The 22591-nt window shown below is 40.7% G+C and overlaps 1 long non-coding RNA gene across 1 annotated transcript in view; it reads left to right on the top strand.

The window, feature by feature from the left end:
* Nucleotides 1–6978: 6978 nt before the first annotated feature.
* LOC111762159 (uncharacterized) overlaps nucleotides 6979–22591 on the top strand; it is a 54409-nt gene continuing 38796 nt past the window's right edge. The window contains exon 1 of the long non-coding RNA XR_002795343.3: nucleotides 6979–7355. This is a non-coding gene — a long non-coding RNA (uncharacterized lncRNA). The remainder of the gene's footprint in view (nucleotides 7356–22591) is intronic.

Genomic DNA, 22591 nt, shown 5'->3' with positions numbered 1-22591 from the left:
GGGGTACATCAACTCTCAACCATAAGTCAGAATATTACAGGGACCTTGATGTTCTCTCCCTCCCACAAGACATCACACTGGTCCATTATGCTGATATTATCATGTTGATAGGACCTAGTGAGCAAGAAGTAACAAAGACTCTAGACTTCTTGATAAGGCATTTGCATGAGAGAGGATAGGAGCTAAATTCAACAAAATACAGGGGCCTTTCACATCAGTGAAATTTGTAGGTATCCAGTGGTATGGGACATGCTGAGATATCCCTTCTAAGGTGAGGTATAAGCTCTTGCACCTGGCCTCTCCTATGATCAAAAGAGAGGCACAACATTTAGATGGCTTCTTTGGACATTGGAGACAACACGTTCCTCACTTGGGTATGCTACTCTGACCTATTTACCAAGTGACCAGAAAATCTGTTAGTTTTGAATGGGGACCAGAACAAGAGGAGGCTCTTGGGCTATCTCCCTGATATCCCTGTGTGCCTGTTGGCCCCCTTCATGCAGAGTTTCCTGGGATGGGGAGTTGTTATTCTGATTTCTGCCCATGTCCATTTCTTTTGTTATTCTTGAAGGGGAAAAAGGCTTTTCTCAGTGTTCCCCATCGTCTGCAGTAGCTGGATTGATAGAATGGTGGAATGGCCTTTTGAAGACTCAGTTTTCAGTGGCAATACCTTGCAGGGCTTGGGCAGTGTTCTTTAGGAGGCTGTGTGTGCTCTAAATCAGCGTCCACTCTATGGTGCTGTTTTTCCCATGGCCAGGATTCATGGGTCCAGGAACAGCAGGAGGCTCTGTGATAGGTCCAGCCTGCTGTGCAAGCTGCATTACTACTTGAGCCATATGATCTAGCAGATCCAATGGTGCTGGAAGTTTCAGTGGCAAATAGAGATGCTGTGTGGAGCCTTTGGCAGGCCCCTATAGGAGAATCATGTTGCCAACCCTTAGGATTTTGGGACAAATCCCTGCCATTCTCTGCAGATAACTACTCTCCTTTTGAGAAATAGCTTTTGGCCTGTTACTGGGCATTAGTGGAGACTGAACATTTAACCATGGGCCACCAAGTTACCATGAGACCTGAGTTGACAATGAGCTGGGTATTGCCTGATCCACCAAACCATAAAGTTGGGTGTGCACAGCAGTACTCCATCACAAAGTGGAAGTGGTATATAGGAGACGGGGCTTGAGTGGGTCCTGAAGGCACAAGTAACTTACATGAGGTGCCCAAATGCCCATAGCCCCCATTTCTGCCATATTACCTTCTCTTTCTCTGCCCACAGCTATGGCCTCTTGGGGAGTTCCTAACAATCAGTTGACTGAGGAAGAGAAAGTTTGGGCAGGTACTGTTTGAAAGTGGACAGCTTCACCACTGTAGCCCCTTTCTGGGACATCCTGAAGGACAGTGGTGAGGGTAAATCCTCCCAGTAGATGGAGCTTTGAGCAGTACACTTAGTTGTTCATTTTGTTTGGAAGGAGAAATGGCCAGAGGTGTGTTTGTACACTGATTCATGGGCTGTAACCAATGGTTTGGCTGGATGGTAAGGGACTTGGAAGGAAAATGATTGGAAAATTGATGACAAAGAGATCTGGGGAAGAGGTATGTGAATAGACCTTTCTGAGTGGGGACTTCAGCAGAGAAAGATTTTAATAATTAAGTGAACTAGGTGACCTAGTCTGTAGATACCAGTCAATCTCTTTTCCCCAGCCACTTGTGTTTTACCCAATGAGCTTATGAACAAAATGGCTGTGGTGGTAGGGATGGAGGCCATGCATGGGTTCAGCAACATATATTCCCCCTCCCCAAAGCTGGCCTGACTACAGCCACTGCTGAGTGCCCAATCTGCCAGCAGCAGAGACTCACACTCAGTCCCCAGTATGGCACCATTCCCTGAGGTGATCAGCCTGCTACCTGGTGGCACTTCTATCATGGAAAATACAGCAATTTTCCTAACTGGAATAAACACATACTCTGGATATGGGTTTGCTGTCCCTGAACTCAATACTTTTGCCAAAACTACTGTCTGTGGACTTACAGAATACCTTATCCACCATTGTAGTACTCCACAAAGCATTATTTCTGATCTAGGAACCCACTTCACAGCAAATGATGTGTGGGTATGGGCACATGTTTCCCATCATCCTGAAGCAGCTGGGTTGATAGAATGGTGAAACGGCCTTTTGAAGACTCAATTATGGTGCCTACTATGTGGCAATACTTTGCAGGCTGGGGTGATGTTCTCCATGAGGCTGTGTGTGCTCTAAATCAGCATCCACTCTATGGTGTTGTTTCTCCCATATCCAGAATTCACAGGACCAGGAATCAAGGGGTGGAGATGGGAGTGGCACAACTTACTACTACCCCTAGTGATCCACAAGAAAAAATTTTGCTTCCTATCCTTATGACCTTAAGCTCTATTGTCTTACAGGTTTTAGTTCCAAAAGGAGGAGTGCTTCTGCCAGGAGGCACAACAACAATTTCATTGAATGAAAGTTAAGACTGCCACTTTCACTTTGGGCTCCCCATGCCTCTGAATCAAAAGGCAAATAAGGGAATTGCTGTACTGACTGGAATGGTTAATCCTGACTATCAAAGGGAAATAGGACTGCAGTTACACAGTGGAGGTAAAGAAGAGTTTGCTTGCAATACAGAAGATCCTCTAGGGCATGTCTTAGTACTACCATGCCCTATGATTAAAATCAATGGAAAATTTCAACAACCCAATCCAAGCAGGACTACCAATGGTCCAGAATCTTCAGGAATGAAGGTTTGAGTCACCCCACCAGGCAAAGAACAATGTCCAGCTGAGGTGCTGGCTGAGGGTAATGGGAACATGGGATGGGTAGTAGAAGAAGGTAGTGATAAATATGAACTACAGACACATGACCAGTTACAGAAATGAGGACTGTAATGGTCATGAATATTTCTTCATTATTTTGTTGTATGTTTGTATATGTACATTTAAAAACTCTGTTTTTTCCCCTATCTTATTCCCTTTTCATATGACATAAGTGGTATTAGTTTCATGTCATAGTATTTAAGTTATAAGATATCATGTTTCAAGTTTAAGAGTGAATATTATCCAAGGACTGGCACCCCGTCTGGAGAGATTTAGTGCATTTCTGTTGTACACAGTACAGTTACGTATTGTTAGGCAAAAAAATGTATCCGTTATTGGTTTTATTTAGAGATCGACATGTATGGCCGGCAGTTGACAAGGGGTGGACTGTGATGGTTGGGCTCATGTGTTAACTTGGCCAGCCGATGGTGCCCAGTGGTTTGATCAAGCAAGCACTGGCCTAATTGTTACTGTGAGGACATTTCATGGACTTAAGTCATTAGTGAGTTGATTGCATCTATGGCTGATTACACCCACAATAAACTGAAGAGATTGCCTTCAGCAATGGGCGATGTCTCATCCAACTAGTAGAAAGCATTGAAAGAAGTGATTATTTCAGCAAGCAGAAGAGAAAATCTCCAGCTCTACCTCAGTCAACCAACATCTCCTGGAGAATTCATCAAAAGCCTTCAACAGAGTTCCCAAACTTTCATCAGAGTTCTGAGCTTACAGCCTGCCCTACAGAATTTGGATTCGTGCATACCCAGTCGAATGAGATAGTTTATAAAATCTCATATCATTTAAATATATCTCCTGTCAGTTGTTTCCCTAGACAACCTTGAGTAATAGATATTACATGTGATTTGTTTATTAATACTAGAACCTAAGCTCCAGGAAGTCAGGGATTTTTCTCTGTTTTGTCCCCTTTGTTGTCTAAACACCTAGCATGGAACCTAGAATAAAGTGGATGTTCAGTAAATGATTGATAAAACTGTATTATAACTTGGTATTTCCCCTTGTTAATATATCTTGAACATCTTATTCTTAATGTATTTATTTTTGTAGAGAAGTTTTAGGTTAACAGAAAACTGTGCAGATAGTACAGAGAATGGAGAAAACAATTTTTCAAAAGTGGTTTTTATTTTATTGTGTTAACATATATACTGCATAAATTTATAAATAAAAAACAAGTTTTTATTAACTAAACCCAAAGCACAATAATAATAACTAAGTACAGTTTTTTGTAATACAGGTTTATTAATGAGAAGAATGGACACCACCATTTCATTTAATGAGCTGAAAAGTAAGTGTTCCCTGTCATCCAAATTAATCACAAATGTGCATCTACTAATGCTATTATAGTTTTGTATACAAGAGCCAAGGAATTTCACATTGATTCTCTTAGTTCTTTAGCACATGAGAGATTCAAATACTTTACACACAGTATTTGCTGGTGAGCAATGCAATAAAGATCCATAGCCTTTAAATGCTGTACAGTCTTACCAGACCTGTCAATTTGTCTTTTCCTCCTCCATACATATTTTTACCTATAATAGTTGTAATTCATGCTTCCAGATTCCATTTCAGCTTATACTGAGTTTAGTGTTTTATCAACTTCTTTGAAAATATTCTCACCTGAAATTAGTAATTCCACACAGACTATACATAAAGGCTGATTTTAAAAAATTAATTTAATTTTAATTATCTTTTTAAAAAAGCTAATAGATCACACAAAACATTACATTAAAAAAACATAAGTTTCCCATATACCCCACTCCCCACCCCATCATTTTTTAAATTATATATTTTTGAAGATACATAGATCACAAAAAAAGTTACATTAAAAAATATAAGAGGTTCCCATATACCCCCCAACCCCCACCCCATGTTTTTTTAGTCTCTTTCAACTCAGTACTGAGGCACTGACCTCTCAACTGAACCACAACTGAGCAGTCTCTGTATCACCTGTGGACTCATCAAGAGCCAAGGAGAACCACTTTCAGTGATTTGTCTTGTTTCAATTTCCCCCATTTCAAGCAATTTTAAGTGTACAATTCAATGGTATTTTTGAACATTTACAGTGTTGTGCTACAGTCACCTCCCTCCATTACCAAAACTTTTTATCATCCAAAGTAGTAACTCTGTACTCATGAAGCAACAATTCCCACCCGTTAGCCCCACCCCTTACCCCACCTCTAAGCCCTGGTAATCTGTAACCTTTCTGTCTCTATGTATTTCCCTAATCTATATACTTCATGTAAGTGGAATTGTGCAACATTTTTGTTTCTAAGTTATTTCACTTAGGTTATTATTTTCATGGTTTATCCATTTTGCAGCTTGTATGAGATCTTCATTTCTTCTCCTTTTTAAAAATTTCTTTGTCTTATTTGTTTTAATGTTACATTAAAAATTATGAGGTCCCCATATACCCCCCTCACCCCACTCCTCCCATAACAACAACCTCCTCCATCATCATGGGACATTCATTGTACTTGGTAAATACATCTCTGAGCCCTGCTGCACCACATGGTTGATGGTCCACATTATAATTTACACTCTCCCCCAGTCCACCCAGTGGGCCATGGGAGGACATACAATGGCCAGTAGCTGTCCCTACAGTACCACCCAGGACAACTCCAAGTCCTGAAATTGCCCCCACATCTCATCTCTTCCTCCCATTCCCCACCCTCAGCAGCTACCATGGCCACTTTCTCCATCTCAATGCTACATTTACTTCCATTACTATTCACAATAGTTCCAGAATAGAATATTAGTAAGTCCACTCTAATCCATACTCTATTCCTCCATTCTGTGGACCCTGGGATAGTTATGTCCACTCCACCTCTGTATCGAGAGGGTGCTTAGAGTCCACTTGGATGATGGATGCAATTCTCCTGTTTGCAGTTGTAGGCACTCTTGGCTCCCTGGTGTGGTGGTTGACCTTCTTCACCTCCCTGTTAGCTGGCTGGGGTAAGTCCAATAAACCAGAGGGTAGGAGTTGCAAGTCTGTTGAGGCTCAGGGCCTGGCTGTCACATGGACAGTCCAGAGATTCAGGTCCCCTGAATATACACTAAAACCCAGTGCCAACCACAGGTCTGGTAAAAGTGACAGGAGAGGCTTGTGAACAAAGATCACATCTGAGTTCAACTCCATCACACTCAGGAACACAAACTCCAAAGTAGGGCCAACTGAAATTGACACTGAAGTCCATCTGCCATGACCCTAGAACCTGTGGGTCTCTGTAGCCCTCAGAAGAACCAATATTCTGAGGTTGTATCTACTTTAGCTGTCTCTGGGACTCTGCTGAGGTGTGCGTAAGGGCAACCCCTCTGATGACCTCCCAGCTCTTTTTTGGATACTCATAGCCATATAAACTCATTTGTCCTTTCCATTTCCCCCTTTTATTTAAGGTCAAAAAGCATTTTTAACTCCTGATATTACATGTAGGCTGAGATATTCTACTGGTCTGAGTTGACCCTTTTTTTCAAGGTCGTTCTCCAGCTGTTAGGCCTCAAAGCAGGGTCTTTATGGATAACCAGAGATGGAGTGAAGAAAACTTCAACACAGGAGTTAGGCAAACTCACATTTATTATGTCTGCAGAGGTGAGGAGCCAAGGCCAGTCCAAAGTGACTCAGACCTGACTTCCCATGCTGCAGTTCCACTCTTGTTTAAATACCCAAGTTACTATTTAGCATTTGCTTTGATTATGCATTAGTTTTTATGCATATGGAGGAACACACATAGCCAGTTATATAATTGTATGATTAGTATGTTCAGGAAATCATGCTTGCACATACAGTGCATGATCAAGAAAGGGGCAGATAACTCCATCCCTGGTGGGAATTTTACTATGTTAATTAAGCAAGTTGATGCAAGGGCAGCAAGGGGCTGCTTCTGTGAAGGTCTGGCCAACTGGTTGAAGCTGGTTTTCATACTTCATTGCTTCAACAGGATATTCTTGACCACCAAAAGTGGAATTTGGGCCAAAGAGAGGGTTGCATTTCATTACCTTCTGATTTACATACAATTCTTTTCTTTGTATCCTAGCAACAGGGAGAGAAACAAGTTACTTTCAGGTATTCGGTCATCTTACATCCATCAATTCCCTCTTTCTAGTTTTTGGTGATATTCTTATCTCAGGGGAAAAGGACAAAGCTCAGATCTTCTGTAACTACTTCCTGATGAAATTATAGGTGTTGAGCTCTTAGAAAACTTTAGTAAGAGGGTTGTCAGAGGAGGAAAAGTTAGTTTGTTAGAGTTTGCACCTGCTTTTATTTAAAGCACTGCATGTATGGTATGAGTACAGCTGCAATCATCAAAAGAATAAGGATAATAATTAACAAAGGGGACCAGCCACTTGGTGAAGCTGGATGGGTTCCAGGAGGGGAAATTATTTTCCTGTATTATGAGATTATTGGCTTTGTTTTTTTAGTTTTTTAATGCTCTCACTTCTTTGGAGAGGTTGGCGACTTAAGTACAGGGATGCGGCTGCAGTATCAACGAATGCTGTGATTCCTAAAAAGGTAAACAAGGGGATTAATTGGCTTTTAAAAATTATTTGTGGTGTTACATGTTTTGGGGTTTGCTTTTACAAAAGCCTGTTGAATTTTGTTTAAGTAGGCTGTTCTGGCTATTGCTTTTAAGGTGTAGATTAACTGAAACATTTCACAGTAATCTGGTTTAGGCATTACTTGATAGTGATTGTGCAAATTTACACAGTGCCAATACTTGGTTCTATTGTAGAGGTTTTTGATGATTTGCAAAACATGTGTGAAGGATGAGTGATATCTTCCCTCAGGCCTAGTTACGGGCAGGTTCCTGTAGTAAGAAGAACAAGATTAGTATTTGTGGGAGATTTTTCTTCTTGAACAGGAACCGCAGGTTCTCAACTGGCTCCATCTCATATTTTGCTTCATGCTCTGGTGTGATCTCTGGCTCAGAATCTCCTTTATCTGCTGGCTCTGATAAGTAGTAGGGTTTTGCTCTGGTATGATGGACCCAGGACTTGATTCCCTGTAACTTAAGAGAAGAATGAGATATTAAGAGTACTGTGTAAGGTCACTCCCATTTGGGTTTAAGCTGATCTTCAGGATGTTGCTTTTCCAAACTTTTAAAAGAACCTGATCCCCGATTGAGAAGGGCTGGAGAGGCTGGTCAGTGAGGCTGGTCAGTGGGGTATTTTATTTTATTTTATTATTTTTTTATTTTATTGACTTTGTAATAATATTACATTAAAAATATATGTATATGAGGTCCCGTTGAACCCTACCACCCCCACCCCACCTCTCCCCCCCCCCCCAGCAACACTCCCTCCCATCATCATGACACAGCCATTGCATTTGGCAAGTACATCTCTGGGCACCCCCGCACCCCATGGTCAACGGTTCACACCATGGCCCACACTCTCCCCCATTCCATCCAGTGGGCCCTGTGAGGATTTACAATGTCTGGTGATTGCCCCTGAAGCACCATCCAGGGCAGCTCCATGTCCCAAAGACGCCTCCACCTCTCATCTCTTCCTGCCTTTCCCCATACCCATCAGCCATCATGTCCACTTTTCTCAATCCAATGCCACCTTTTCTATGTGGACATTGGATTGGTTGTGTCCATTGCACCTCTATGTCAAGAGGAGGCTCAGATTCCACCTGGATGCTGGATGGGAGTGGGGTATTTTAGATGCATATTTGCATATGTGTGCATGGTGGTAAGGAACTCTCCTAACTGCAAAGCCCACTTAAATGGAGGGCTCCCTCTAAGGTCACTGGTGAATTGGGTTTTTCCTTCAGGTTACTCAGAAAGGGCTTTTTGTACATAAGTTCAAAAGGACTTAATTCAAATCCTCTTCTAGGGGCCACCCTAACCCGAAGGAGAGCTAGGTTAAGTGCTTCTGTCCATTTCAACTGTGTTTCTTGACAAATTTTACTTAAGGTTTTCTTCAAAGTATAGTTCATTCTTTCTACCTTCCCTGATGACTCAGGTCTCCAGGCTGCATGTAGTTTCCACTTAATTCCAAGGCACTGATTGACACCCTGTACCACAGCTGAAATAAAAGCAGGCCCATTATCTGACTGAATTGTTTGGGGCAGTACAAACTTCGGGATGATTTCCTGCAGGAGGAATTTAGTTACTGTGGAATGATGTTCTGTGTGGCAGGGAAAGGTTTCCACCCACCCTGAAAAGGTGTCTACAAATATCAAAAGATACTTAAAATTTCCTATGATTTTGGCATTACTGTGAAGTCTACTTGCCAATCTTCTGCTGAGGCAAGCCCTTGACTTTGTGTCCCAAAAGAAGTCCATGGTGTTCCCTTTGGGTTATTTTTCTGGCAGGAAAGACACTGGTTAGAGACTTTTTGCACAGCTCAAGCAAGGTGAGGTCCCACCATTAGTCAGTGAAGAAGGCTCAGTAGTGCTTGTTGTCCCAAATATGTGGTTTGGTGGAAATAAGAGACTAGGGTATATACTAGATTCTCAGTCAGATAGAATTGTCCTTGGCTGTTTTGCAGCCACTTACCCCCTTTTTCTGATTTTTTTTGAATTTTCCTGAAAACCCCATTTTCTTGCATGTTTGAGGTCTGCAGGGGTATAGACTAGACATAAAACTTCCTCTATATGTTGAGGAATCTGAGGTTTAATGAGTGCAGCTACTTGACTAGGAGGGTAGCCTTTTCTTGCACCCTCTTTTGCCACTTGGTCTGCTTGCCTGTTCATAGGGCTACATAGGAGTCTTCCTTATGATGTCCCTGGCAGTGCATTACAGCTACTTCTGCTGGTAGTTTTATTGTTTCTAAAAGTTCAGTTATTTGTGTGGCATGCTTAATGTCTTTCCTCCCAAATGATAAAAGTCCTCTCTCCTTCCAAATGGTCCCATGTGCACACAAGAAAAGCATATTTTGAATCAGTGTAAATGTTCACTCTTTTTCCATCTCCTCTTTAGAGGGCTCTAAGAAGAGCAGAGCTCCCTTGGGGAAGTGGTGCATCTTCTATTACTTCCCCTACAGTTATAAGAGCATATCCAACTTTTCAAACACCCCCTTCAATGAAGCTACTTCCATCCATGAAGATTTCTAAATCTGGATCTAGTAGAGGAGTATTCTGCAAGTCTTTCCTGGAAGAAAAGACTTCTTCTAGCATTTCTATACAATTATGAATAGGTGTTTCCTCTGTACTTGATGGGAATAGAAAAGCTGGATTTAAGGTTGCACAAACTTTTAGTTTAACTTCTGGGTTGTCTAGGAGTGCTGCTTGATATTTTCCAAGCTTCCCTTGGGTTAGCCAGATTTCTTTTTCCTTCAAGCAGTGTGAGTATTCAATGGGGGGGGGGGGGGCGTTGAATGGTGAGGGGTTGTTCTAATGTAAATTTTTCAGTTTCCTGTAGTAAGACATAGGTTGCAGTAACAGCTCTTAAACATGCTGGCCCTTTTTATGCAGTATTGTTTAGTAATTTTGAAAAGTATGCTACCAGATGATGCTCACCTCTCAATTTCTGAATTAATACTCTAAGGGTTACAGCTTGTTTTTTATGGACAAATAAATTAAAAGATTTTCTGAGATCTGATAATTGCAGAGCAGGGGCACTCATTAGCTCCCTCTTCAGTTGGTGAAAGGCTTGCTTACATTCATAGGCCACTGGAGGGGCTCTGCATCCCCACCAACTAAAGCTGTGTGTGTTTTTTGTTGGATCTCCTGTAATTTAGTGATTGATTTTTGCTTTGGACCACCTTTCCACAGCCCAGCAAGAATGCAGATTCCAGTGAGGATCAGCTTCAGGGACCACCTCATTTGGGGATGTAAGGTTTTGAGGTGCCACCTGCTGCAATGTCTTGGCTTCTTGTTGCACTTTTTCAAGGACCATACGTCTTTCCTTGGGGGTGAGGAGGACGTTTATAAGGGCTTGTATATAAGCCACATTTTGTGTGGCAAAAATGGAAACAGTGTTGTTACTTTCTCAGTATCTGCACAATAAGCAGGAGTGTTATTTTTCCAATTAAATAAACCAGATGTGGTGAAAGGAGTGTGGATGAAAAGAAAGCTTTGGGGTCATCCTTGATCATCAATTCCATTTGGAACTTGCTGGAGCAGGAACTGACCTACAGTCTCCTTTGGGTTGGGGGGGCTACCCTGGCCAAAAACAGCTCCACTCTGAGTGTGGGAGGGAGATTGGAGGAAAGGTCCCTGTGGGAGGGAAAGGAGGAATTGCATCAATGGGTTCTAAGAGAGGGGATCTCAGGACCTCAACTGTTTTTGTAACTGGGGCTGAAGGGGGCCCACACAACATTAACCCACAACTCTTTCTAGTTTCCTTATCTTTCCACAACTCAAAGAACACTTAAACAAATGGGTCTGCCCATTTCTCTTGCTGTTTACAAAACAAATCCAATTGCAGTGTAATATTAAAACTCAAAGTCCCATTTTCTGGCCAAATTTCTCTGTCATCTAATCTATATCTAGGCCAAGCTTCATTACAAAAAGTGATTAATTAATTTTTCTGTAACCCAGATTCCCCAAATTTAGACCAGTTTTTCAGGATGCATCCTAGTGGTGAGCACTCAGGTGCTGATGCCTCGTTCCCCATGGTGGTGGAAAGAGAGAGAGAATAGCCAAAAGTAAAGGCACAAAAGGCAGCAGGCTTCCCCTTAAAGGGAATGAGGGAGCGGGACTCAAACCCACAAAACCTCTCCCACTACCACCAAACCTTCACTACCTTAGCGAAGGTAAACCAAATGCTAACTCACAGTTAGCCAAAGCCAAACAGCAGGTTTCCCTTTTAAGGTATTGAGGAAGTGGGACTCAAACCCACTAAGACCTCTCCCACTGTAACCAAACCTCCACTACCGTAGTGAAGGTAAACCAAATGCTAACTTGCAATTAGCGAAAACAAGAAGAGTAAGGAATAAAGGAATGAACTGACCTGCCAGGAGAAGGAGATGATCTAGTCCTCTGTCCTAACCTCATGAGCCTTTGTTCCTTTGGCAGCTGGAAAGGGGCTCTGCCCTGGGTAGCCCCTGAGTCCTTGGGAAAATCCTGAGTGGCCGCTGGAGTCAGGGATGCCTGGGTGCAGACAACCACTTCCACAGCTCACCTTGGATGCATTCTCTGGTTACCATTTTTATTTATTTATTTAGCCCCTTCATGGTCACCAATTTGTTAGACCTCAAAGCAGGGCCTTTATGGATAACCAGAGATGGCATGAAGAAAACTTCAACACAAGAGTTAGGCAAACTCACATTTATTATGTCTGCAGAGGTGAGGAGCCAAGGCCAGTCCAAAGTGACTCAGACCTGACTTCCCATGCTGCAGTTCCACTCTTGTTTAAATACCCAAGTCACTATTTAGCATTTGCTTTGATTATGTATTAGTGTTCATCCATATGGATGAACACACATAGCTGGTTATAAATTGTATGATTAGTATGTTCAGGAAATCACACTTGCACATACATTGCATGATCAAGAAAGGGGCAGATAACTCCACCCCTGGGTGGGAATTTTACTATGTTAATTAAGCAAGTTGACGTGAGGGCAGCAAGGGGCTGCTTCTGTGCAGGTCTGGCCTACTGGTTGAAGCTGATTTTCATACTTCTTTGCTTCAACAGGATATTCTTGACCACCAAAAGTGGAATTTGGGCCAAAGAGAGGGTTGCATTTCATTACCTTCTGATTTACATACAATTCTTTTCTTTGTATCCTAGCAACAGGGAGAGAAACAAGTTACTTTCAGGTATTCAGTCATCCTACATCCATCACAGCCACATCATCAGTTGGTACTTGGTAGTAATCCCTTGGTCCCAGGGAGGCTCATCCCCGGGAGTCATGTCCTATGCTGGGGGGAAGGCAATGCATTTACATGCTGAGTTTGGCTTTGAGACTGGGCCCAATTTTTTATTTCTTTTTATAGCTGAATAATATACCATGGTGTGTATATACCATTTTCTTTATCCATTCTTTAGTCGATGGATATTTGAGTTGCTTCTACCTTTTGGCTATTGTGAATAATGCTTCTAAGAACAGTTGTGTACATTTGTTTTTTTTAATACCAGTTTTCCATTCTTTTGGGTATATACGTAAGAGTGAAATTGCTGAATCATATAGTAAGTCCATGTTTAATGTATTGAGAAGTTGCCAAACTATATTGTATGGTACTTCATCATTTTATATTCCTGCCAGCAACTGTATGTTTCCTTTACTCCTCATCGTCTCCAACCTTTCCATTTTTTGGATAATCACCATATTAGTTGGTATGGAGTGGTATCTCATCATTTTGATTTACATTTCTCTAATGGCTAATGATGTTGAACATTTTTATGTGCTTATTACTTATTTGTATATCTTATTTGTAGAAATATTCATTCAAGTGCTTTAACCATTTTTTAATTGGGATGTTTTGTTTTGTTTTTCACTTTATCAGTGGAGTCATTTCAAGTTTCCTTTTTTCATTAAAAATTTTATTGAAGTAAATATTCATACATGGACATACATAAACAAATGTATAGTAAAAGTTGTGAACTTAGAAAACAAACATGCATAAACAGTGCTCCCATATATCATCTCACCACCAATACCTTGCAACATTGTAAAACATTTGTTACAAATTATGAAAGAGCATCATCAAAGTATTGCTACTAACTTTAGTCCATATCTAATTGAGATGTTTTTGTTGCTGAGTTTTAGTTCTTTATTATATATTTTGGATATTAAACTCATCATATATATGGTTTCCAAATATTTTCTCCCATTCCATAGATTTTCTTTTCTCTTTATTGATAATGTTCTTTAACTCACAAAAGATTTAATTTTGAAGAAGTCCTATTTATTTTTTTCTTTTTTCACTCATGCTTTGGATATCATATGTGGGTATCTGTTGTCAGATACAAGGTCCTGAAGATTTCCCCTAGGTTTTCTTCTAAGAGTTTTATGATTTTAACTCTTATATTTAGATTTTTGATATAGTTTGAGTTAGTTTTTTATATTGTGAGAGGTAGGGTCCAAAATATTTCCTTTGCATATGTACTTTCATTGTCTCAGCCCCATTTGTTGCAAAGAGCATTCTTTCCCACATTGAATGAATGGACTTGGCACCCTTGTTGAAAATAAACTGACCATAGATGTAGAGGTTTATTCCTGAACACTCAATTTTATTCCATTTTTCTGTGTCTATTCTTATGCCATTCCTACACTCTTATTTTTATTTTATTTTATTTTATTTTCCAAATTCTACTCAATTTATTCATTTTTTAAAAAGATATTACATTAAAAAAATGAGGTCCCCATTCGCCCCCACTGCCCCCACCCCACCACTGCCCCCGCAATAACACTCTCCCCCATCATCATGTCACATCCATTGCATCTGGTGAGTACATCTCCAGGCATCGCTGCACCCCATGTCCCGTGTTTCACACCATAGCCCATACTTTCCCACATTCCATCCAGTGGGCCATGGGAGGACATACAACATCTGGCAATTGTCTCTGGGGCACCACCCAGAACAACTCCAAGTCCTGAGAATGCCTCCACATCTCTTCTCTTCCTCCCCTTCCCTGCACCCAGCAGCCACCATGGCCACTTTTTCCACATCAATGCCACATTTTCTCAATTATTAACCACAATAGTTCATGAGTAGAATATCATTAAGTCCACTCTGATCCTTACTGTATTCCTCCTTCCTGTGGACCTTGGCTTGATTGTGTCCATTCCACATCTATGTCAAGAGGGGGTTTAGATTCCACATGGATATTGGATGCAATCCTCCTGCTTTCAGTTGTAGGCACTCTAGGTTCCATGGTGTGGCGGTTGACATTCTTCAACTCCATGTTAGCTGAGTGGAGTAAGTCCAATAAATCAGAGTGTAGGAGCTGAAGTCTGTTGAGTTCGGGGCCTGGCTATCATTGTCAGTCCAGAGATTCAAATCCCCTAGATATATCTTAAGCCCCAGCACCAACTACAATTCCGGTAAAGTAGCATGAAAGGCTTGTGAAAAGAGATCCCATCTGAGTCCAGCTCGATCACACAGAAACACCAGCTCCAAAGAAGGGCCAACTGACATGGCAGTGAACCCCATCTGCCATGATCATAGAACCTGTGGGTCTCTTTAGCTCTCAAGAGGACCAATACCTGGGGTTGTATCTACTTTATCTGTCTCTGAGACTCTGCTCAGGTGTGCATAAGGGCAATCCTTCTGACAACCTCCAGACTCTTTTTTAGAGATTCATAGCCATATAAACTCATTTGTCCTTTCCATTTCCCCCTTAATTTAGGTCAAACAGCATTTTTAACTCCTGTTATTATATGTAGACAGGGATATTCTGCTGGTCCGCACTGAACCGTTAATTCAAGGTCCTTTTCTAGTTGCATCATCAGCTGGTACTTGGTAGTGATCCCTTGGTGCCAGGGAGGCTCATCCCCGGGCATCATGTCCCATGCTGGGGAGAAGGCATTGCATTTACATGCTGAGTTTGGCTTTGAGACTGGCCACATTTGAGTAACACGGAGGCTGTCAGGAGGGAACTCCTAGGCAAAGACCTACACTCTTTTAGATACTATAGCTTAGTAATATGTTTCAAAACCAGGAAGTGTGAGTCCTCCTACTTTGTTCTTCATTTTCTAGATTGTTTTTGTTATTTGTGGCTTCTTGAAATTCCACACGAGTTTTGGGATCAACTTTTCCATTTTTGCAGAAAGGGTTTTGGGGATTTTGATAGGGATTTTGTTGAATCTATAAGTTGCTTTTGGTAGTATTGACATTCTAACAATACTAAGTTGTCCAATCCATGAACATGTGGTGTCTTTCCATTTATATAGGTCTTTAATTTTTTCATCAATTTTTTTAGACTCCAGTGTACAATCTGTTCCTCACAATTTTTATGTAATTTATGTATATTTCTTCCTAGGTATTTTATTTTTTTTAGTGCCATTGTAAATGAAATTTTTCTCGTTATCTCCTTTTTTGATTTCATTATGCTAGTATGTGGAAATACACAATGATTTTTTCCTTAGTAACAGCTTTATTGAAATATAATTCACATACCATACAATTTACTCACTTAAAGTGTAAAACTCAATGCATTTTAGTATATTCATAATTGTTTAACCATCACCCCCAAAAGAAACTTTGTATTCTTTATCACTTTTCCCTTCCCTCTGCAATTTCTTCCCAATTTTCCCATCCCTAAGTAGCTACTAATTGACCTTCTGCCTCTATACATTTGTCTATTCTGGACATTTCATATAAATAGACTCATACAGTATGTGGTGTTTTGCCATTGGTTTCATTCCCTTAACATATTTTTGAGGCTCATCCATACTACAGCGTGTATTAGTACTTTATTTCTTCTTATTGCCAAATAACATTCCATTGTTGGATATACCATATTTTATTTATCCATTCATCATTGGCGGACATTTGGATTGTTTCCCCTGTTATGAATAATACTGCTATGAACATGCATGTACAAGTTTTTGTATGAATATATGTTTTCATTTCCCTTGGGTAGATAACTAGGAGTAAACTTGCTGGGTCATATGGTAAATCTGTTTACTTTCTTAAAAAGTTACACATCATATTTTTAAAAGTTCTATTCTAGTGACATATATACAACCTAAAATTTCCCCTCTTAGCCATAGTCATAATTCAGTGCTGTTAACTGTTCATTACCAAATTTTACAATCACCCCAAATAGAAACTTTGTACAATTTAAGCATTAACTCACCATTTCCAACCCCCAACTCAGCCTCTGGTAACCTATATCCTGGATTCTGACTCTGAGTTTGCTTATGCTAATTATTTCTTATCAAAGAGGTCATACAATATTTGTCCTTTTGCTTCTAGTTCATTTCATTAAGCACGATGTCCTGAAGGTTCAATCCATGTTGTTGCATGTATCAGAACTCCATTCCTTTTTATGGCTGAATAAGCCATTGTATGTATATACCACATTTTGCTTATCCATTCACAGTTGATGGACACTTGGGTTGCTTCCATCTTTTGGGAACTGTGAATAATGCTGCTATGAACATCAGTGTGCCAATATTTGTTTGAGACTCTGCTTTCAATTCTTTTGGGTATATACCTAGAAATGGGATTGCCAGGTCATATGATAATTATATACTTAGCTTCCTGAGGCACTGCCAGTTTTCCACAGTGGCTGCACCATTTTTGTCAGAATCGTTGACCCAAATGGTATCAGGAATGAAAGACAAAGAGAAGACTGGGATCAGGGGGTCTGAGAGCATCGAGTCATCGAGCTCATCAGACAACTTTATTATTTCCAAATGGCATTATATAAACTCAAGCTATTGTAAGCATAAGCAATAACATGCAGCTGTACAGTAAAAATTCTCACAAGCTGCAGGACTACAAAATCTTATCTCAGAGTACAAGGTCTTAGGGCTCTTTCAAACTGCAAAATGTGTTTTCTCATATTTCTTCCTGCCCCAGGCAGCTTCAGTTCTGTTGACCTGAAAGGCTTAATTGCTGCATTCCTGTGTTAACAGCATAACCATGGAAACAGCACCACCGTGCCTTTGTTTCCCACAAGCGTTCATATTTCTCCACAGTCTAACACTTATAATTTTCTGTATTTTTTAGGAGATACTGGGGATTGAACCTAGGACCTCACACATGGGAGGCAAGCACTCAACCACTTAACTACATCTGCTTCCTGGTTTTTTTTTTAATTATTTATTATTTTTTTTTAATTACATTATGAAAAATATGAGGTCCCATTCAACCCCACCGCCCCCGCCCCCCACTCCCCCCACAGCAACACTCTCTCCCATCATCATGACACATCCATTGCACCTGGTAAGTTCATCTCTGAGCATCACTGCACCCCATAGTCAATGGTCCACATCATAGCCCAGACTCTCTCACGTTCCATCCAGTGGGCCCTGGGGGGATCTATAATGTCCCGTAATTGTCCGTGAAGCACTATCCAGGACAACTCCACGTCCCGAAAATGCCTCCACATCTCATCTCTTCCTCCCGTTCCCCACACCCAGCAGCCACCATGGCTACCGTTCCCACACCCATTCCACATTTTCTCTGTGGACATTGGATTGGTTGTGTCCCTTGCACATCTATGTCAAGTGAGGGCTTAGATTCCATATGGGTACTGGATGCACTCCTCCCGCTTCCAGTTGTAGACATTCTAGGCTCCATGTTGTGGTGGTTGACCTTCTTCAACTCCATGTTAGCTGAGTGGAGTAAGTCCAATAAATCAAAGTGTAGGAGCTGAAGTCTGTTGAGGCTCTGGGCCTGGGTGTCATATTATCAGTCCAGAGATTCAAATCCCCTACATATATCTTAAACCCAGCACCGACTACAATTCCAATAAAGTAGCATGCAAGTCTTGTGAAAAGAGATCCCCTCTGAGTCCAATTCCATCACGCAGAAACACCAGCTCCAAAGAAGGGCTATCTGTCATGGCAGTGAACCCCTTCTGCCATGACCATAGAACCCGTGGGTCTCTTTATCCCTCAAAAGAACCAATACCTGGGGTTGTATCTACCTTATCTGTCTCTTAGACTCTGTTCAGTTGTACATAGGGGTATTCCTTCTGACAACCTCCAGACTCTTTTTTAGAGACTCACAGCCTTATAATCTCATTTCTCCTTTCCATTTCCCCCTTACATTAGGTCAAACAGCTTCCTGAAGTCATGTCATTATATGTAGACAGGTATATTCTGCTGTTCCGCATTGAATCTTTAATTCAAGGTCATTTTCTAGTTGCTTCTTCAGCTGGTATGTGGTAGTGATCCCTCGGTGCCAGGGAGGCTCATCCCCGGGTGTCATGTCCCACGCTGGGGGGAATGCATCGCATCTACACGCTGAGTTTGGCTGTGAGAGTGGCCACATTTGAGTAACATGCAGGCTGTCAGGAGGAAACCCCCAGGCACAATGCTACTCTAGGCCTTGTTCTTATTGCAGGTGTATAGGCTCAAAAGTGTAACCATTAGTATCATGAGCCCACTGTTGGGCCCTCCTTCCTTCCTGGTTCTTGCTGTTGCACCTGGAGGATTGCCGCTGCTCTCCCAGGACCCACAACAGTGACCCCCCCGGCCAGGAGCCCAGTACCCCCCCAGCTGTTGTTTTTGTTTCCACTATGAGTATATATAGACATTACCATATACCCTGGGCATATGCCCTGTATAACTCCCTGTCAACCATATATATCCTGTCAATAACATCCCATATCAGTATTCCTCCGCTGCCATTGTTGAACCACTCTGTGATCCAAAACTTCCCGTAAAGTGAATCCCAACATAATGTCAGCTTCAGAAGAGTCTTAGATCACCGAAATTCATATATACAATATACAGTATTTCCCCAGATCCACCATAAAATCTTTTCCCTTGCACAGCAATAATCTTTTAACTTATTCATATCATATTTCCTGAAACTGATGTACAGATTCCAACACTATACTTTTCAAACAAGGTGACATTTGTGCTTACTATGTGGTCCATATTTTAGGCTGTACAGTTTTCTAAATTTTTTAGTTATCCTATGTTTTGACTTATGGTTTTCATTATTAGTCTGTCATCCCCTATATGTTTTTGGTGTAATATTAGCTGTTTTATATTCATCCTCATATACACTCACATAACTCCTCTTTTGCCCCCTTATTTACCTTTGTTCCATCCATTCCACATCCATTTTCCCCTCCCCTTAGGGCCCACAACGCCTGCCAATCTAATGCCCTGGGAGCCGTCCTTTCTCACGAGAGATACAGTTCTCTCTATTCAACGGCATTAGTCTTCCCCAGGATATGGGTCCACCCCACCCAATGGTAGAACCCACCTTGGCAAAATGAGCCTTCAGCTATTCCCTCCAGAGTCTGTCATGCATCAGACCATACCCCCTGAGCGTCCTAACCAGGTAACCCTCCTACTTATACTTTGATACGTTTTACTCAACATTTAGTTCTCAACGAACTTCTGACACTCTCCCATATTCGTATGTTGCCCCTCCCTCCCACCTATTTCTTGGACAATATTACCCCTCTTCCCATCCCCAGCCCCCCTCAAACCCAGAAAACCCCACCCGAAGGTAACCCCTTGCCCCCATTTTGTCCCTTCTTTGTGCTCATACTTACCGCCAGCTCATCACAGATTCCACCCCTGCAGACATTAACTCACATCCTTCCTCCACCCCCCGATTTCCTGTAAGCCACTTTTCCAGACTCTAGCTCTCTGAGGCACTTAACTTATTTCATATCATTGAGGTCATATAGTATTTGTCCTTCAATGCCTGAGTTGCTTCACTCAACATAAGATTCTCAAGGTTCATCCATGTTATCACGTGCGATTGTAGTGTATTGGTTCTTACAGCTGAGTAGTATTCCATTGTGTGTATATACCACATTTTATTGATCTACTCATCTGTTGATGGACATTTGGATTGATTCCAACTTTTGGCAATAGTGAACAATGCTGCTATGAACATTGGTGTACATATATCGGTTTGTGTCCTTGTTTTCAGATCTGATGGGTATATACCCAGCAGTGGTATTGCTGGGTCATATGGCAAATCTATGGATAATTTTTTGAGAAACCGCCAAACTGTCCTCCAGAATGGTTGGATCCTTCTGCATTCCCACCAGCAATGGATGCGTGTTCCCCTTTCTTCACATCCTCTCCAGCATTTGTATTCTACTGTTTTTTTCATGGCTGCCAATCTTATGGGAGTAAGATGGTATCTCATTGTAGTTTTGATTTGCATTTCCCTGATTGCTAGAGATTTGGAGCATTTTTTCATGTGCTTTTTAGCCATTTGTATTTCTTCTTTGGAGAAGTGTCTGTTTAAGTCTTTTTCCCATTTTTTAAATGGGTTGTTTATCTTTTTGTTTTCAAGATATATGAGTTCTTTATATATGAAAGTTATAAGTCTCTTATCAGATATATGGTTGCCAAATATTTTCTCCCATTGTGTGGGTTCCCTTTTTACTTTCTTGACAAACTCCTTTGAGGTGCAGAAGGCTTTAATTTTGAGGTAGTCCCATTTATCTATTTGTTCTTTTGCTGCTCGTGCTTTTGGTGTGATATTCATGAAGCCATTTCCTATTACAAGGTCCTGTAGATGTTTCCCTACACTGCTTTCTAAGGTCTTTATGGTCTTGGCTCTTATATTTAGGTCTTTGATCCATCTTGAGTTGATCTTTGTATAAGGTGTGAGATGGTAATCCTCTTTCATTCTTCTACATATGGCTATCCAGTTCTCCAGGCACCATTTGTTGAATAGGCCATTCTCTCCCAGTTGAGAGGGTTTGGTGGCTTTATCGAATATTATATGGCTATATACATGAGGTTCTATATCTGAACTTTCAATTTGATTCCATTGGTCTGTGTGTCTCTCCTTATGCCAGTACCATGCTGTTTTCACTACTGTAGCTTTGTAGTATGTTTTGAAGTGAGGAAGTGTGATTCCTCCTATTTCGTTTTTCTTTTTCAATATGTCTTTGGCTATTCGGGGCCTCTTTCTATTCCAAATAAATTTCATAGTTAGTTTTTCTAGTTCCTTAAAGAAGGCTGTGTTGATTTTTATTGGGATTGCATTGAATGTGTAGATCAGTTTTGGTAGGATAGACATCTTAATAATATTCAGTCTTCCTATCCATGAACAGGGAATATTCTTCCATTTATTTAGGTCTTCTTTGATTTCCTTGAACAATATTGTATAGTTCTCGATGTATAAGTTTTTTACCTCTTTAGTTAAATTTATTCCTAAGTATTTGATTTTTTTATTTACTATTGTGAATGGTATTTGTTTCTTGATTTCCTCCTGATCTTGCTCATTATTGGTGTATAGAAATGCTACTGATTTTTGCGCATTGATCTTATAACCTGCGACTTTACTAAACTCATTTATGAGTTCTAGGAGCTTTGTTGTAGATCTCTCAGGGTTTTCTATATATAGGATCATATCATCTGCAAATAATGAAATTTTGACTTCTTCCCTTCCAATTTGAATGCCTTTTATATCTGGTTCTTGTCTCAGTGCTCGAGCAAGTACTTCCAAGACAATGTTAAATAGGAGCGGAGACAATGGGCATCCTTGTCTTGTTCCTGAGTTTAGAGGGAAGGATTTCAGGATTTCGCCATTGTAAACAATGTTGGCTTTCAGTTTTTCATATATACTCTTTATCATGTTCAAAAAGTTTCCTTGTATTCTGATCTTTTGGAGTGTTTTTATCAGGAAGGGGTGCTGTATTTTGTCAAATGCCTTTTCTGCATCTATAGATATAATCATGTGGTTTTTTTCTCTCAATCTGTTTATATGGTGTATTACATTGATTGATTTTCTTATGTTGAACCATCCTTGCATACCTGGAATAAATCCCACTTGGTCATGGTGTATAATTTGTTTAATGTGTTGTTGAATACGATTAGCAAGTATTTTGTTAAGTATTTTTGCGTCTAGGTTCATTAGAGAAATTGGTCTGTAATTTTCCTTTCTTGTGGTGTCTTTGTTTGGCTTTGGTACTAGGGTAATGTTGGCATCATAGAAGGAATTAGGCAGTGTTCCTTCTGTTTCGATTTTTTGGAATAGTTTCAACAGGATTGGTGTTAGTTCTTTCCGGAATGTTTTGTAGAATTCACCTGTGAAGCCATCTGGCCCTGGGCTCTTCTTAGTTGGGAGATTTTTAATGACTGATTCTATCTCTTTGCTTGTGATTGGTTTGTTAAGATCATCAATTTCTTCTTTCGTCAGTATGGGCTGCTTATGTGTTTCTAGGAATTTGTCCATTTCCTCTAAATTGTCAT

Source organism: Dasypus novemcinctus, chromosome 17, assembly GCF_030445035.2.
Source record: "Dasypus novemcinctus isolate mDasNov1 chromosome 17, mDasNov1.1.hap2, whole genome shotgun sequence".
NCBI lineage: Eukaryota > Metazoa > Chordata > Mammalia > Cingulata > Dasypodidae > Dasypus > Dasypus novemcinctus.
The sequence above is the reverse complement of the archived record's forward strand: the minus strand, read 5'-3'. Positions and strand labels throughout refer to the sequence as shown.